Here is an 18,069-nt window from a genome sequence, read left to right as displayed (position 1 = left end):
AGATCATCCTTCACATTTCCATATCAACAAATGTGAGCCATATCCTACAGAACTGTAACCGGATATTTTCTAAAAATGACCTTTTTTTATTCAATGAGAAGGAAACAGAGTACATCAGAAAGGTAAGAGCAAGTACATGAAAAGCCAAAACTCATACATAATATCTTTTTGTGCTTCACAAAATTTGCTACATTGGAATTGTTGTTTCAGGTCTCAGTGGTGTTTCAGCAGAATGGCTACCTTGCATCCACACCTGGTACAGGTATTTGTCCAGTTGGAATGTTATGAAGAGTTGGATATCCACCTTTTTAACCCCTACAGACAGCTAAATTGCTCACTCACTCCCTCTTCGATGGGGTAGAGAAGAGAATAGAAAGGTAAATAAAAGCATGAAAACTTGTGGTTTGAGATAAAGACAGTTTAATAAAGCAAAAGTGACAGAAAAGCAAAATAAGGATTTAATTCACTGCTTTTCACAGGCAGGCAGGCATTCATCTCCTGGAGAGCAAAGCCCCACCACTTGTGACAGTTACTGGCCAGAACTCCAAATATCCCCTTTCCTCCTCGCCTTCTTCCCAAGCTTTTGCTTTGAACAGGACAGCACATGGTATGGGATATCCCTTTGGTCATCTGGCGTGGCCCCTCCCAGCTGTTTGCTCACCCCAGCCCACTCACTGGTGGGGTGTGGTGACAAGCAGAAAAGTCCTCAGCTCTGTGTAAGCCCTGCTCACCAATAATGAAATATCTCTATGTTATCAACATTGTTTTCCCACATATCTGCAACATATACCAGTACTAGCTATTATGCAGAAAATTATCTCAGCCCAAATCAGTTCATACATTTTTAGAAAGATGTTGGTATGTATAAGTATTCAGGGAGAAGCTAGAAGACAGCCTGGATGATTGAAAACAATATTTTACAATTAAAAATTTGAATAGACCAATATAAATATTTCAAGAGTAAGCTAGCATCCTAGCTGCAGCCATAAAAGAATTGACATGGAACAACATTTTTCAATACAGAGTTATTTGTCAGAGAAATCTGCAGCACCAGAACAGTCTTTAGATGGTAAAGTTGGACAAATTCAGCTTAGGGAAGAATTGAAGGCTTGTTTGATGAATATCTTTCCTTTGAAACTAATTTATCAGAGCAATATTTTTCTAACAATTATAAGAACCCCTGTGAAGAAGCTATATCTTTGAAAGCCATGTTCTAGTTCAAAGTGAAGAAGGCCTATGGCTTAAGTGATGTTGGAGGTCAAGTTAAATTATCAAAGTGATCCCTTCTGGCTTTCAGGAAATGGCATCTTAGATTCAATCTTTTTGCAGCTGGTGTTTTAAAAGTGTCTAATATAAACATTAAGAAGATAATATGAAAATATAAGTTGTATTTATCTGTAACTTCACGGTCCAGAGCCAAAGAACATCTCTGTGACCTCCCTATGCTTTGTTCATAAGCCAGAGGCAGACATGAGCACCAGCACAACACATAGTTTTAGGAGTTTATTTATTTATTAATGTGTGGTAATAAAAAGACCTTCATGTAGACACTACTCTCTATGAGGAAATCAACAGTATTTCTACTTATTTTAAAAGGAATTCAAAAATAGAAACCACAAGTTACAATGCCAAACCAGATCTTTTTGAGAAAGCCTATTTTTGCAGACAGATTTGTCTATCATTTCCTTTATGGTGGTAACACAAGATGGAAAGAAAACAGAAAGGAAATAACATGTTCTAAATGTAATAACAAAAGTCATGTTCCACACAACATGTTCCACGTGTTCCATGTTCTGATTTGCTTAGTCTGCATGGTAAAACCAAAAGGAATATGAAGCTTCCAAAATCATTACATTCTGCATTGGAGGTTTATATCTAAAAACATGCAGCTTTTTATAGCAGAAGTGACAGCAGTAAAAATGCATAATTAAATAATAGTTTAAGTGCCCTTATTTTTAAGGTGATATAAGCTATGTCCCATCTCAAGACATAAATGTAATCCCAAACCTATCTCTGAACGAAAGCATACTCAGTCATAGCTTCTTTTCTATGATTCACCTTAAAGATGTGAGTCTGAGATCCAGATCTCCTACATGTAGGTGTCTACAGGTGTGTTAGAGGTGTTCCAGGACTCTAGAAATTCCCATGTTGAGTTTACTGACTTATATCTGTCTGCTCCACATCTCTCATAGATTTGCATCTGGCCTTGTGGACATATGAGATATGCACAGCACACATGGGTTCTAGTTGGCAGGCTGGATGGACTCAGTTCCATTATGGATCCTCTGGATTATCTCACAATATGAGATGGACAACACAAACAGAGCAAGGCTTGGGGTTTTGTGTAGCTAAACCAGACACAGAAATTTCTTTTAAGATGATCTGAATGCAAACTAATACAAATTTCTATCTTAGAGTACCTGAACCACAAAAGAATGAAAGAAATTCCAGAATTCTGTGCTCCCTGAAGAATTTACAAGTTCAGGACAAAACGATTCACAAAGTTTATTTGATTTCAATAAAATTCTGACAAGAATCAGATCAAACAGATTTAATTAATCTTGATTTTCTGTCATCAGGCTGTACTTCAAGGATTCATCATGCACTTCTCATGCACTTCACAAGGTGAAGAGCCTGTCCTCTTCACAAGAGTGTTGATATCTGCTTTCATGAAAAAAATCAAATTGAAATCAAGGTTAAAATGATGGAACACCTTTCAGGGAAAACAATTACCTTTCTCCATGCAGTTGTCCTCACCACCCTGTAGAAATGTGTCACAGTAACAGATAGAGTGTATGTGAGTTCTGCTATTTACTGTCCACCTTTGGTTACAGTAATAAAAGAAATTATAGACAAATCTGTCTGCAAAAGTAGGCTGGAAATAGGGTTTCTCAAGGGATTTCTAACATCTTTGGATTCCTTTCAGGCTGGAAATACCACAAAAGCAAGCTTTTCATGGTGTTTGTATTTCAGCACATCTGTTTTTATGGCCAGCTGAAACCAGGAAGTTTAGAACACATACAAATGAAAAATCACCTCAAGTAAGCTAAGCAAAGAGTCAGAGGTCCAATTCAAGTTTAAAGAAATATTAAATTCCACTGTTATTTTAACTTATGGGCTCACCCACCCCTAACTGTTGAAATACTTGTTTTAAACCTCTATTAACTAAGTATGTAAAGGCATAGTACAAAAGTGAAGGTGTCAAAATAATCCTCATATTCTATTTTTCACTAATGTTTGACAGGACGCCATCAACTTCTATTTATAGATGGAAGAAGTTATCAAAAATAATGCATGACACTCCTAAATCAGTGATAGGAGCAACAGCAGTGATGGTATTAAAACCCAGACGCTTTTTTTCTAAACAATAACCATTGCCCTACTAATCCTTAACTATATTCTTTCTGCTATTCACCATCACTCAGCTTCTCTTCTGTCATATTCTCTTTCCCTTTCATTTTCTACTCACATTTTTCAGTAGGAAAAAGTTTCCTGAAGGTTATAACTGTAGAAAGGAACAAAAGTCCTTTAAGGAAATCTTGCACTCTTATAGGATGCCTGGTGTAAGAAAAAATTCCTTTTACAAATAACTCCAAGCATTTACTAGACCTTTTCATTGGCACAAATGTGTAGAAAGTTTAACTATATATATGAGTGTCTATTATCTTTTAATTTAGATAATTGCTTTGAAAATTCTGCATTTTTGTATTCTCAGTTGCTTGTAGAAATCTCTATACAGTATAAGATACAGTCACTTGTATTAGTAGATGTAGAAAAGGGACTCAGAAGAGAAAACTTGAAAGAAGAAAAGTTTTTCAGGTAAATTTGTGCCATTTGTAACCATACTTATGTTTTCTTACCAAAGAATTTTGATGCATTTTTCAGCCACATATGGCCACTTTTGGAACAAGATTTTTCAGAGCAGAGGATCCCAAAAGCCTTTGATAACTTCTTTTTAAGTCTATTGTCTAGAAGTTTTAAGGCATGGTCAAAAGACCTTCAGGACTAAATGAGTTCTTCTCCCATGGCCAGCAAGCCAAAAGATATAAGCCAGGTCAACCATTGTGTTTCCCTTGGATAATGGAGAATGCACAAAATTGCTGATACTATTTTTAAAAAAGTAAGCATTCTAAAATGCCAGCAGTGATTTCTGTCCCCTTTGTTCTGGCTATGCCAGATGATAGAAGGAATTTTTTTCTTCCATTTTGAAGAACAATATCATCTGCAGTCTGTTAGACGTGGTTATGCATAGTCACAAAATAATCCAACTTTCTCAGTGAAGGAATCTTTAAATGTAAACTTCCATGTTAGTTTTATGGATATTTTTACTACTTATTTTCAGATCAAATTTCTGCATCACTGTCACAGGTATTTTTGCATGGAAATACATTCAAACACCTTGGGTTTTGCTGTACATTACATAAAATATGACTGACTGGCACCCATATTCTGTCAAGCCAGAATATTCACTTATGCTAAAACCATGAATTAGGAAATTTTCTAGTGCCAGAACAAAATATGTCTCTTTGGCATGCAGACAAATTCTACTATCTCATCCTGACTTCTTCCACCCAACAGACATTTTACAAGGCACTGAAATATCAACTTGATGTGCGTGAATCAAAATTTGACTCCTCCATTGCCACGCCAGTCTGCAGTTGCCGTACTGTGAGACTGAAGCTGTATTTTGCAGGCAGGCTCTAATCCTCTTCAGGCATTGCAAGATCTCTCTGTCACTGAAGAAATGTGACAGATATTCTAGCTTCTGTGGGACAGTTCTTGATAGTGTTTATGCAGTAAATATGCAATTTATTCTGTTTGTGGGATCAGAAAACCCAAAGGCCTCAGAAATCTTCCAGGTCAGTGAAGGTTGACAGAGGACAGGAAAAAAGCTGGCAAAGGAGATGTGCTAGAGTTGAGCTGGGAGTATTCTCCATGCCCTCCCCCTGGAACTCAGGGACAAACTGCTCCTCATTTTAAGACAGCTGGTGGCAGTATGTGGAGTTACAGTCCCGGAAGCAGCTCATAAATACTGGCTGAGGGATAACATTGTCAAATTGCATAAGTATCTGAGAAGCCACAGACATCTGAATTCATTAACAGTTCATTTTCAATTTGAGGTTTATTTTCGATGTTGTTTTGAAAAATGATAAACTTTCTGTTAGGAGAAAGACTTTAAAACACAAATGTTTTAATTTGCAGAGCACTAAATTTTGTACAGTACTAAATACCTAAGCCTTTATTTGTATCTTGCCTTCTTTCTCCAGCTTTTGCTAGCTCCCTTCTTTTCTTTCCATCCTTCTTCTCCCCCATTTCCTAATTAGAAAGGTATTGGATAGAAAAAATTAAAACAAAAATGTTCATGGAATGATTCTTTTTCCATTGAAGACACAAGGGCACCATAATCATACACTCCGAATTAGCAAAGTTTCGGCAAGTGTTTGAAGAGATTAACATAGATGGTCACTTAATGTTGTTTCAATGAAATAGTATGGATGAAAATTTTACAGAATTTCTACTCTTTCAAGAGGAGAATGAGTGCTAGCTTCCCACAGAAGAAGAGTTGTAGTGATAGGGTAACAAAAAAAGTAAGCAATATTTAATCGTTCACATTTAAAAAAGGGAAATATAATCTGTTTACACAGATGTCATCCTCAGGTCTGTCTCTTTCCTGCTAAAAGTCCTGAAGAGGATGGTTGTGAAGCAATACTGAGGTTCCTCTCTAGAGATGGTCATTTTCTGATTGGGACTTAGATTTAAGGACAAAATTACCTTATTTAAAACAGTCACTGTTTTCGTCTTGATTAACAGTATTATTTTATTATTCCTGTTTAGAAACACATGCATTTAGAGGTAAACATGCAGATACCAAATGAGGTTAAAGTAACTGTTTTGAAGTCCTGTCTATCTTTCCAAATATTTTGGAGTTCAATACCTAGAGATGGTTGATCTGTGTACCCAGAGCAAGTTTCTCTCCTCTCTTTGTTGTACGTTCAGAAAGACAGGTTGGATATGCATTCACTGGGTTGTATCCCTACCTCATTTTACCCATTGACAGCAGATAATTCATTTTTAGACAGAGAATAAGCTTCATTAATTTTAGTATTACATCAGTATTTCTGAGAGAATGTGCTTAATTATTCAGATTTTAGGATTGAAGTTAGTGTAGGTGAAGCTGTACCAACAGAGCATTGAGGGATTGTTATACTGGTGTGGGCGAGTCACAGTAAAGGAGCTGTGTTTTTTCCCAAAAATACCCTACATTGTTTACACCGGAAAGCTTAAAGGTAACATGTTTCTAGATTTACTGGACATGCAGGAGCCATGAGGTCATCATTTTAAATAATAATGCTGTTGGATGGATGTTCTTTATGAGATAGTCTATATGAATTTTCTGAAGGATAGTGAAATAAAAAGGAGAACTGAAAAAGCCAGTTTTCATGTGAATTGCAGTGGGAAGATAAATTGCCTCTAAAAGTCCCCAGCTCTGTCCCACCCTTTCTTGGAAAGATGAGGGCAGAGTAGGCCTAAGGAGCTGAAAAGCTGGCAATTTGAATAAACAGTACTAAACTGGCATAAGAAAGCCTTGCAATTTGCATGTTGCTATGTGCCAAGTAGCAAGGCAAGTCTCTGCTTTTTAGTGTCTTGTAAGAATGAAACAGTCATAAAGCAATTTCCTTTTCACACCTGAAATTCAGTGCAAATTTGCAACTTTAATTTACAAATTCTTCAGACCCCTTACAAGGCCTGTTCATTCATTCTCCATCCAAGCAGTGGACTTCACCTTGAATTTGCTTTCTTTTCATATTTTGATGCTTCTACTCTTCCTCTTAAGCCAATTAGAAAAACAATACTTTAACTGAAAATGCGAAAATATTTCTTTTGCTTTTTTAAAGCTAGCTACTGCTTTTCATTTTAAATATTCTCTTCTCTGTCTGTTTCTAAACATTGGAAGGAATAGCCAAAGAGAAACTTGTGAAGGTCAAAATATTAAAGAAAATAAATTGCGTTTTTAAGAGTCAGTGATTCATTCCAACTTGGCCTGCAGAACTGTAACACAAGTCCATTAACACAAAAGAATTAGAATTTCCCTATAGCCTTTCCCAAGTACATGAAGAAGGAAAATGTGGATTTTTGGTGGTATTAATATGGGAAATAAATTACTATAAGTAATGTAATGTAAATGAGAGCAGAATATAAAATGGACCCTCTATTTTTGGTCCACCTGCAATATAAGGGAGATTGCTTGAAGCAGAGTCAGGAAAATGTATAAAACGCACATAAAGGCTTGAATAGCTGAATTGTATATTGCCTGAGGGTGAAAGCAAGCAAGAATGGAAAGCCTATCCCAAATCTTGATGTAATGAGATAGAATGCTCTCCAACTCTTTGTTACTTTACCAGCTATAGGTAAGAGTAATATCTCAGAGGTGAGCAAAAAGCTGAAAGTTGGAAGTATAACTTTGTAGTTTTTTCTATGTCCTTAGCTCAACTAGTCTTGGCATCCAGTGCCAATTTTGCGTAGGCATAATACTTCTGTGGAACTTGTAATGACTCTCTGCGCAATGACATTCATCTTTTACATCAGTAACAAAAAGCACAGTTTTGTGCAATGACATATCCATCACCAAGTACCATACTTCTGGGTGAAACCAGGTCATGGCAGTAGATTGGTTTTGCATAGAACTGTGTGCTTCTCTGCTGATTTAGCAATCATCTGAGCCTGGTTTAATACTTCAGGTTTTAGCAAGTATTTTGGTCCCTCTTGACTGTCTGTAAAGATCTTAAGAGGAAATGCCTTGAGCAAGTTCAATCAGCCAAAAATATAACCTCACATCTGCTGGCAATTCAACACAGCAAAGCACAAACAGTCCAGGAGGTTCCTGGAAAGTACTGGTGACAACTTCCTGCACTGATAGTGGAGCATCCTCCAAGGAATTGTGTGCTGTTACTACACTAGCAGGGAAGGCCTCGTTGGAGATGTGAATGTTGGCCACAGCCTTGGCTGCACTGACGGTGAGATTGTGGAGTTCAGTATCGGATGAGGAGGGGACATGTGCCTTTCTGCTGCAACCTGGCTCATTATAACCTCTACTACTGGGTGGCATCCCTGTCCATGGCACTGGGTGAGGGGCTGGAACCAGACAATACTTAAAATCTATTCCCATCCAAGGCGTTCTGTGATTCTATTAATGACACCATCTTTCTTCTCATGCATCCTTCTGTTCCAACTACAGAGGTCAAAATAAATGTCAGTGTTTACCCTGTTGGTTCATTTTCTCAGCAGAAGGCCTACTGCACTGCATTAAGTACTTCGGGATGGGGTTTAGTGATGGACTTGGCAGTTGGACTCGACGATCTTAAACATTTTTTCCAACCTAAATAATTCTATAATTCTCTACATCCCCTGGGGCCATAGTACAAAACCATTTTTTTTTCCCAAGATGATTAGAATGGAGTAATTTGAGATATATAACTTTCTTTGCTAAAAAACAGAATAAAAATGGAAATGCATAGCTCTGATAATTAGGAAATTTGTTCTGAAATATAAATAGCAAGCATATTTTAAATGTGAAATTATAGTCCAATATGTCAAAAACTGTAGATGCTTGTTTGCTATAAACAGAATTTCAGTACATTGTGTAAGACAAAATCTCCACCAATCTACACAATAAAAATAAAAACAACTTAGGCAATCAAAATTTTACTCTTTCATTTGTTTAATCTGTTACTGTAGTTGCCTTGGATTCAGAAGATGCCAGCTCAAATGATGGAAAGAATACCCTTTGTCAAAAGTTCAATCAAAATATTTATATATATTTGAAATATTTTTTGTTTTAATTAAGGAATTTGTTTATACTCTGTTTTGTCAGAAACACATATTTTGACAAATTAGGTTTTTTTCAGAGACTGAAGATTCTTGAAAATGCCTCAGCTGACTGAATAGCTAATGAAGGTATAAAACCTTCACATAAGTCCTTTTACAGTCTTGAGATAAAACTTTTCCATGCTGTCAGTACAGAGTAATTTGAGCTTTCTCCTACTCTGCATTTTATAAACAGTGACTTTAATTAGATATTCAATACTTTCTGGTCTTTTCTTTCACATAATGAGAAAAGAGAAAGCTGTTAGCTGTTTTCTATTACTAGATTCCACATGACATGCATGTCAAAGTATTCATGTTTTTTATTTCCTCCCAAGATTGTCCACCATTTTCCAGTTCCCTTAGTCCTATTTTGCATTTTGATTATTTGAATAAAGTCTTTGGTTTTCTTCTGTCCTGAAATGACATACATTATAAACAAATGATCTTACAAGCCCAGCTGCATAGCTCTGTCTCATTTTCTATAAATAAATGTGTTTAGGCTTTTATATACTTTATCTGAAACATCAATAAGTGTTTTGAATAAATCTCTACAGTTAAGTAGGCTAACAGAGTTGGGTTTTTTTCTGACGCCATGCTCCTTTATTAATGATAACGAGTAGCTGCCTTTTCATGTAATATGTTCCGTTAATTACCAAAAAGTCTAGATTTTAAAAAATAATAGATAGTCATAGACAGGCTGCTGCAGAAAAACATACAAAAATTTTTAAAAGTAAGTGATAAACCTTTCTTTTGTACTGTTCCTTTTCTGCAGACTTAACATAAAGCAGATAGATTGCTAATTTAAATTGTAATATAATCCAAACCTGCCCACAATTCTGTAGAGGAACTGTATTCTTCTCAGAAAAATCAATAATTACAAAAAATATGTTTGCAATTATGAAAGCACACAAGGATTTCTAACAGAGAAAAGCTACAGTAGTTATTTATATTGACATTTAACATTATGAATAAAATGGGCTTGTTCTGACTTCCAGATTCCAGATTCCAGTCCAGTGAATCCAACTGGTGCATGGTGGATAAATCTCATTACCCAAGAGAAAAATAACACTTTGTTTTATTCCTTGCTGATATATATTTACATGCTTTCCCCTTTGCTGTGGTTTTAGTTTTTGTGCCAAAGACCCCCTTTTAACCCTATCAGAGACTTGAGCTCCCCACAAGGCCTTTCCCCAGATGTCCTGGGAGGTCCATGGACTAGGGTGAAACCCATCATGATGAATCTAGTTGAGAAGTTTTCTGATTCTCCTCACTGCCTACTCCCACACACACCCAAACATGGGACTCATGGGCTCCTCAGTACAGGAGAAACATGGAGCTCCTGGAACAGGCCCAGTGGAGGGGGAAATATATGAGTAAGGGAGTGGAGCATCTCTCTTTCAAGGAGAGGCTGATGGAGCTGGGCCTGTTCAGTCTAGAGAAGAGACTGAGAGGGGAACTCATCAATGTCTATCAGTATCTGAAGGGAGGGAGTCAAGAGGATGTTTCTGAGCTCTTCTCGGCAGTGACAAGCAATAGAACAAGAGGCAATGGGCAGAAAATGATGCACAGGAAGTTCCACCTGAACATGAGGAAGAACTTCTTTACTGTACATGTAACTGAGCACTGAAACAGACTGCTCAGAGAAATTTTGGAGTCTCCCTTACTGGATATATTCAAGAACTGTCTGGACACATTCCTGTGCCATGAGCTCTAGGATCACTCTGGGCAGGGAGGATGACCCACTGTGGTCCCTTCCAGTCATACCCATTCTGGGATTCTGTGATTATTGGCGCAAAAGAGAATCTTGGGATCCTATGAGGCTTATTATGGCATGTTTATGGGAAGAACAAAAGATGGAGAAAGGGAAGGATCCAGGTAGTTTGTGTAGTAACAAACAGGGATGGGAGAGTAAATATGGGGCTTAAGGGGGACTGTCACTTGTAAACAGGGCCTGTTCAGGATATTGTCTGACCTTATGTTTGAACAGATGGGGTTGATCAGATCAGTCTACCCCGTTTTATCAAACTTTGTTGGTTTTCCTGGAAAGAAGGACTCTGTATCGTGCACGCATGCATGAGATTTGGGAGACAGCTACTGAAGCAGCCATAAGACTGTGCTGGAGACACCAAGGGACCTGAGAGTTGGCTACTGCAGGGACCTAGAGATCCAAGCTAAGGGCTGATGAAATGGTGTGTCTGAATTGTTTGTTTGAGTCCCACCCATTTGCTTGAGTTTGTCTGTGTGAGGCAGGTGGGCCAAGAGGTTCCAAGGGCCAGAACTTGGGTAAACTGAATCTGAGGCTGGTTATGCTCAAGGCTGCTATGCTTTATTACATGGTTTCTGTACAATAGCAAATTTCCTTCTATTTGCCATTGCATTTTTGCAATGTGTGAAAGATATTGCATCCACAGTCTGACCACTGCCATTAATACAAATACTGCTAAAGCTATGGCATAGAAAACTTGCTTCCTCTGCTTTGCTTTATATTCCTACATTATAATGCCAGGTTTTATTTTTATGAAAATTTCTAAATTCATTAAAATAAAGTGGTCACATTTCTTTCCTTTTCCTTAATCTGTATTAGAGTTGAATACAATTTTGCTCTCACAGAATGTATTTCTCAGTTGTACTGTACTTTTCTTCTCTGTACTTATTCTGCTGTCTCCCAGACTTTTCTGATAGCTGCAAATCTGAGGTTGCTACACACCTCCATTTAAAAGCTCTGTAAGGCTGTTTTTTTGCTGTTGCATTCAAGCCTCCAAACAACCTAATTCTTGATCACATCTCTGTTTTATCATCTGCCCAGTGCAAGTTTCATCTGCTCTTCAGCTGTCACACACACCCTATGAAATAGTTTTCCTAAAGTCAAATTGCCCATAGTTGGTCATTTTTCCTGTAGCTATTTTGAGCTTAATCATATAGAGAGCCATGTCCCCAGCTCGCCAACCCCATCAATGAATGCAGTGTTCTCTTACAAACTGCACTTAGAGGTAAGTTGTTCCTCAGAAGTTTCATCTAAGTGTGTCTTTCTGTGGAGTTATTTTTTCCACATCCTGACATCAAAAGTGTCAAGTAACCTGTCTAGAATTTGTTTTCTATGGATTTCTTCAAACATTTCTTCTTTGGTACTTGACTTTGCAACTGTTTCAGGCTCTGCAAAGAGGAATTTTTTAAAGTTTATTCACCAGTCTCGTTCTTTGCACTGTTTCCAGTATTTAATTCCATGGACTGACCATTTCTGGTGTCAGTCTGAATATCAGATGTGCCACAATTGCCTGTCTTGTACTAAACTGTTGGCAGGAATGGGGACCCCCAGAGGAAAAAGTAAACTAAACAGAATCTGATTAAGATCCTTTTAAAGTGTGTGTTAATCTCAGAATTTCAGCTAAGCAAGGAAATATCTGAGATTTAACTCCTTCATTGTTTTTTAAAGGCATAGATCATTACTTACCTCACCCTTCATGACACTATACAAATAGTACATAATTGACAGTTTGGACACATTTCCCAGATAATTATAATCTAAATATTTATTCTCAAGTCATACTCATTTTCGAGCACTGTTGAGAATGTCACTCATTTTCACTTCTTTATGTGATGCAGTTAAAGGAAACTTCCACCTCTTACATCTCAATGTATATGTTCCAATGATATTGCTTAATTTATAGGAAATTTAAAGCTTCGTAAACTGTGCAGACTTTCATGTTCTAGAAAGATATCTGGGAAATTTAATTTTATATGGTTAGAGATTTCGTGTGATTAATAGTTCATGACTATCTCCTTTCAAGAATATTCCAGTGAAAATTCAAAATAATGTCTGTATATTACAAGACATTAATACTTTTTTTCTTTTTAATTTCTTGGCTGTTTGAATCTTAATTGCACATGCTGCCATTTACATCAAAAGTACACTGATATCTCTGTGAGGAAAAAGTAGTTTTACATTTATTTAGTAAAAATGTAACTCAGACTCTAAAGCTACATAACTGCTGTCAGTTCAGTATTAAATGAAGTCAAATGTTTTGTCTGTTCACTTCTTCTCAGAATTCTCTCAAACAACGTTTTTGTATATGCTTCAGGTAGATTCTATGAACTGAATCTAATTCTGTACCACAAACTCTGGTCAGCTGGTGAAAATTAAAGACTAGGTGTCTTTTCCCCCAGCTGAAATATAAATTTCCCTAATTCATACCAATTCCTTTTGATTAAAATTGCACATTTAATCTTGCCAAAACTCTACTGGAAAGGGGAAAATAAAAAGGGACATGAAAATTTTGATTATAACAAACATGAAGCATTTGCAGACATGAGCAAACATAAGGAGGATTACACTTTTTTGCCAGTTTAGATAAAGATTTTCACTGGAGAAATTACACAAGGAATTTAAAAACCTTTAGTAGATCTGAGAAGGCATGAGAACATTTGACAGAACTGCAAATCACATTTATCAGCTCACTTCAATAATTTTATCTCAGTAAGGATATTGGTAGCCACCCTTTGGCCCTGTTCAAGCAATCTTTAGTGTTCCACTCTCCAGTTTCCACCTGGCAAATGAATGAATAATTAATGAATAATTATTCCTTTTGTCATTCTGTTACTGTGCTGATTTCAGTCTCCCTTGTATTTTACCTTCACTCAGTGCCTCCCCTTGCTGCCCTCACTCCCTTTCACCCTCACCCTCCCCTTTCTGTACTATATTTCCTCTTTCTGTTCTAGTCTCATCAACCTATGATCTTAAATGCAAAACAAAATTTCCTTTTTTTTGAGTCTGGTAGACTATCCAATCATTCTGTCATGGAGTTCAGGTGGAAGAGGGTACAAAAATGAGATTTTAAGAAAAATTTATAAAGAAAAGTCTTCTTTCAAAGAGCTGTGTCCTCTAAGTTACCATGTGTGTGGTCTGGTGCTGTTTAAATAACTGTGATTCTGGTTGTAAATAGGAATAGTCAGCCTCCTTGCAGACGTCAGTTACTGCATTGATAACATCAAATCAGAGTGTTACTCGCAGGATGGCCTGAGAGTAATGCTGAACTGAAAAACAAGTAGGACAGAACACTGCAAAACTTTCAAACTTGAGTGGTTTTCATTCACTGATAATATGGTTTATCTAGTAAAGGAGGAGGGGAAACACAAACTGCCATTATTTTTTCCTTTTAAGAACATTTTTCAAGTTAGTTCCAAATATTTGCAATTTGAAATCATAAAAACTATGAAGTCATGATACCATTACATAAACCTTTTTTCCAGTTAAACCAGTCAAAATTGACTTGAAACTGAAAATTGAATTATACTTCTTCACATCATTTTAAAAACATTTCTGAAGTCTGTGTTAGATTTATTTTGATGAAAACAGAACACCTTTAGTTTTACAGTTTTTCCATCTCATGATGGAAAAGTTAGTCCAGGTTACAAAATGAACAAGGTTTATGGTTTGATTAATTCATGTTTCCTTGTGATGACCCTAAGAACCTGCCACACTATTCATAATACTCAATCAAGGAGAACTGTGTGTCTGAATTACCTCTATGGTTATTGTTTATCAGATTGCTTTGATAAATCACGCTGCACTTTACCATCAGGAGCTCACAATCCCATCTACGAGGGAAAAATAAAACCATAATTGTTATGTTATTTATCAAAAATGCACTATATATTTGGCAAAACATTTGTTTGTGTTTGGTTTAATCAGCTGCATTTGTCTGTCTGGTTTACATACATGTGTAAGTCAAAGACACTTTTTACTGCCTTAAAGGAAAACTGTACCTGACCTAATGAATACTTTTGATGATATTCAGAAAAGAAATCACCTGCACCACTGAACAGAGCCCATAGCAAGTATGGTACATGGCATTTCAAAAGAGAATTATGAACAGCTCCCATTTATACAATAATGTCCAGTTTCTCATACAAGCGAGCCTAAAACAAATGCCTGGATTCTGCTTCTTCCATATGCCTCCCTGGTACACACAACCCCATCCAAGAACGTGTGAAAAGTGACATGCTGGATCTCAGTCACAAAAGGCCCTCCTCACTTGTGCTGGAGCACCTCACTAAACATGAGTTTTCATTTTTAACACTCATTCTGCTCAGGTAATCCTGCTGTTATATTTCAAGCCTGGTTTATATCAATACAGTCATAATCAAAATTATTGCTCAAATCTGAAAGTTTAAAGCATTTGTTAAATATAACTGTTGATGCATGACTGCATGAAAGCTGAATTCTTCATGTTATATTTCAGGTAGAGAATCTGAAAACCTATTTCAGTAACAGTCCTAATGCCAACACACACATAATAAAATCTTTCTACTTACTGCTAACAGCAGTGGTTTTACAGAGCAATCTTTCTCCCAATAATTTATTGAATAAAAATATTTTTGCCTTCAGTGATCATGGTGATTCCAGTTCCTAAATAAAAATGTCCTTCTCTGGACTTAAATAGGACAGAGAGAGTGAAAACAATTTCTGAATTCCCATCCCCTAGTGTGCTGCTGGGAAGGTAAATTCCCCTGAGACTGGACAAGACCATGTGGGAACTGGTGAAGAAGAGGTCCACCCTAGAAATACAATCACACTTGAAATCAATTAATTCTAAACAATCAATCCTTGGCAAACAACCACAAACACAAACTATGGCAAAAAGGTTTTTTTCCCCCAAAATCCTTCATAAAAGTAAGTGGCAAGTACCTCTTAGTGTATAAATAACCTTTTGCATGTTTAGAAATCTTTGCGAGCATGTACAAAGATTTGTAGCCGAGTCAAGGAGCTTACAGAAGAGAGCAGTGTACTGAGCAGCTGATGGGTCCAAGGACTTGCCTAAATCCTTGTTTCCTCTTTGAAGTGCAGCCTTCTGTTTGCACTGCTTGCTGAGTATTCCTGTTCAGTGGATAGACACAGTCATCTTCAAATGGCAGCGTGTCCTGTCGTGAGACAGAAGCCAAGATTCCGCACGCTGTGCTGTCCTGGGGCAGCCTTGTCTCTGCACTCACAGCAGGCAGAGCCCAGGCAGCCATCTAAGAGTGCCTTAGCTTTTAGATGGCTCAAGTTTAATGAGATGAAACTCAGCCCTCTTCACAATTTTCAAGACTCCAAAAGAACAAAATCTTGCTGAGTTATTTTTTTAAAGTCTAATTTGAACACTTTACTACCAATATCTTGTTCCATACCTGACTTTCAATCTGTAAAGCTTCACCATGCCTGTCAATCAGACAAGAATATGATTTTAAGACCACTGCAGCTGATGTTAATCAGATATTTTGATTGTATGTTGGATATTTGACTAGTACAGGGAATAAAATACATGGTATGGCACAAAAGAGAAACTGTAATGCTCAGCTTAAAGGTTTGTTGGAAGTTTGAAATTCTTCTCAGGTTCATAAAATTTTTCAAGTAAACATGAACAAGAGATAGCTCAGGTTTAAGAAACACACATCCAGTGCTGTAAGCAGAAACAAAATGCTGCACAACATGGAAGATCATATGGTATGCACCACTCCTTTTGAATAAGTATTATATTTAGCTTCAAATTTGAAGAGTTTATTATTAATATCAATGTCTGACAACAAAGACAAAAAGCATTCTCCCAAACAAAATTTTCCCATCCCTATCTTCTCTAAGAAAAAAATCCAGAGAAGAAATTAAAATATAAATCTAGAATTATTTGGGCTTTATTTTCATAGAAATGCTAAGAAAAATTCTTTTGATATTATCTCAAAGACAATCAATAGAATTTTTGTCCTACCCATGAAGGTAAGTTTGTTTTATGGTGAAGTAGCAGCTATAAAGTGACCAAAAAAACCCATAAAGGTAAGCTTTACTTATATCTGTCATAAGAACACTGTAAAGAAGAAAAACTATTACAATAATTTTATAATGATCACAAATCTAACTAAAGATAAAAGAAAAAAAATGCTTTTTTTTCTTCTTTCCACTTAATTTTCAGTTTCATTTCACCCAGGACACAGCCAACAACAAGTTATCTATCTCTTCTGGCATATTAGAGTGTTTTGTGCAGCCATCTATTTGGTCTTTGAGGAAAAAGAGGTTTAGTTAATTTTCCATACTTGGATAAATCTATTTGTGAGAGCCTAGTTGAGAATGGGAGCTGTCTAGCACTATTTCTACTACTCTGAGAAACTACATCCAGTTCCAGATTTCTTATGGAAGAAATATAAGAATCATTTAGTGTTTTTCTGTATCACTCAGGTCCAAACTGTATCACAGATCTGAGTCAACCTCACATCCAGGATGCATGGAATGAACATTACTGGAGTACAAGATGGACAACTCCATGCTATAACCTAATTCTAATCTATTTAACATCACTCATTACCATTTACTCCATGGTAAATAATTACACTTTTTATTAACATAGTTACACATGAAAATTTTATACAAAAAATTTCAGATGTTAACTGTGTACTCTGCATAAGGGACAAGGTTTACAGAAAAACAACAGTGAAGTTCAAAGTTAAATGTACTGTTTTTCACATGATTTGTGTTTTCAAAAAGATGCCTCATAGTCTATTTTTTATGCTCTCTTGCATACAATCCTAATTTTGATATCTAACACAATCACTCACCAACAGATTTAATGACATAATAAGATTTAATATTTCCAAACTTTGTGTTTTATTCTTTGCCCAGCTTTTTCAAATAAAAGCTGTTTTGTATAATTTAAACTGAATGCATAATTAGCCTTTTGCTCAATTCTTCATGAAGTTTGCCTACAGGAAGTCTTCTGCAAGCAAAGTCTGAAGAAAGAATTGGTGGAAACTAAAGATTAGGTACTAATTTTTTGTGTGCACCAAAAAAAAAGAATTAGTCATTATGTTAACACCATTTTCTTCTTTATGGTGTTTAAAGAATGCAATGTCAGAGAGATTCCCTATCCCACTTACTGTAGGCAGTTAGACCATCTAATCCCCTTCAAGGGCTGATGAAGTTGTAGCCTAAGGCCATGATTCTGCTCCTGCTTTCTCAGTTTTTATTCCTACTGCAGCAGGCACAGGAGTATAGTGAATGCATAACAAGAGGAATAAAATAAGCATCACTTATTTCAACTGGTGTTAAAAAAGAGCATAATCATGAGTTCCTAGGACGTAGGAGATGCCTTTATTTCTGTGAAATGCACAGCCTCACATAAAATTTTGCATTAAAATGTGGCTTTGCATTAAATTTTTTGCTCTGAAAGATGGTTATTTTGC

The sequence above is a fragment of the Onychostruthus taczanowskii genome, unplaced genomic scaffold (assembly GCF_017590055.1).
Source record: "Onychostruthus taczanowskii isolate IOZ18803 unplaced genomic scaffold, ASM1759005v1 scaffold33, whole genome shotgun sequence".
NCBI classification, from domain to species: Eukaryota; Metazoa; Chordata; class Aves; order Passeriformes; family Passeridae; genus Onychostruthus; species Onychostruthus taczanowskii.
Note: the sequence above shows the minus strand (reverse complement) of the source record.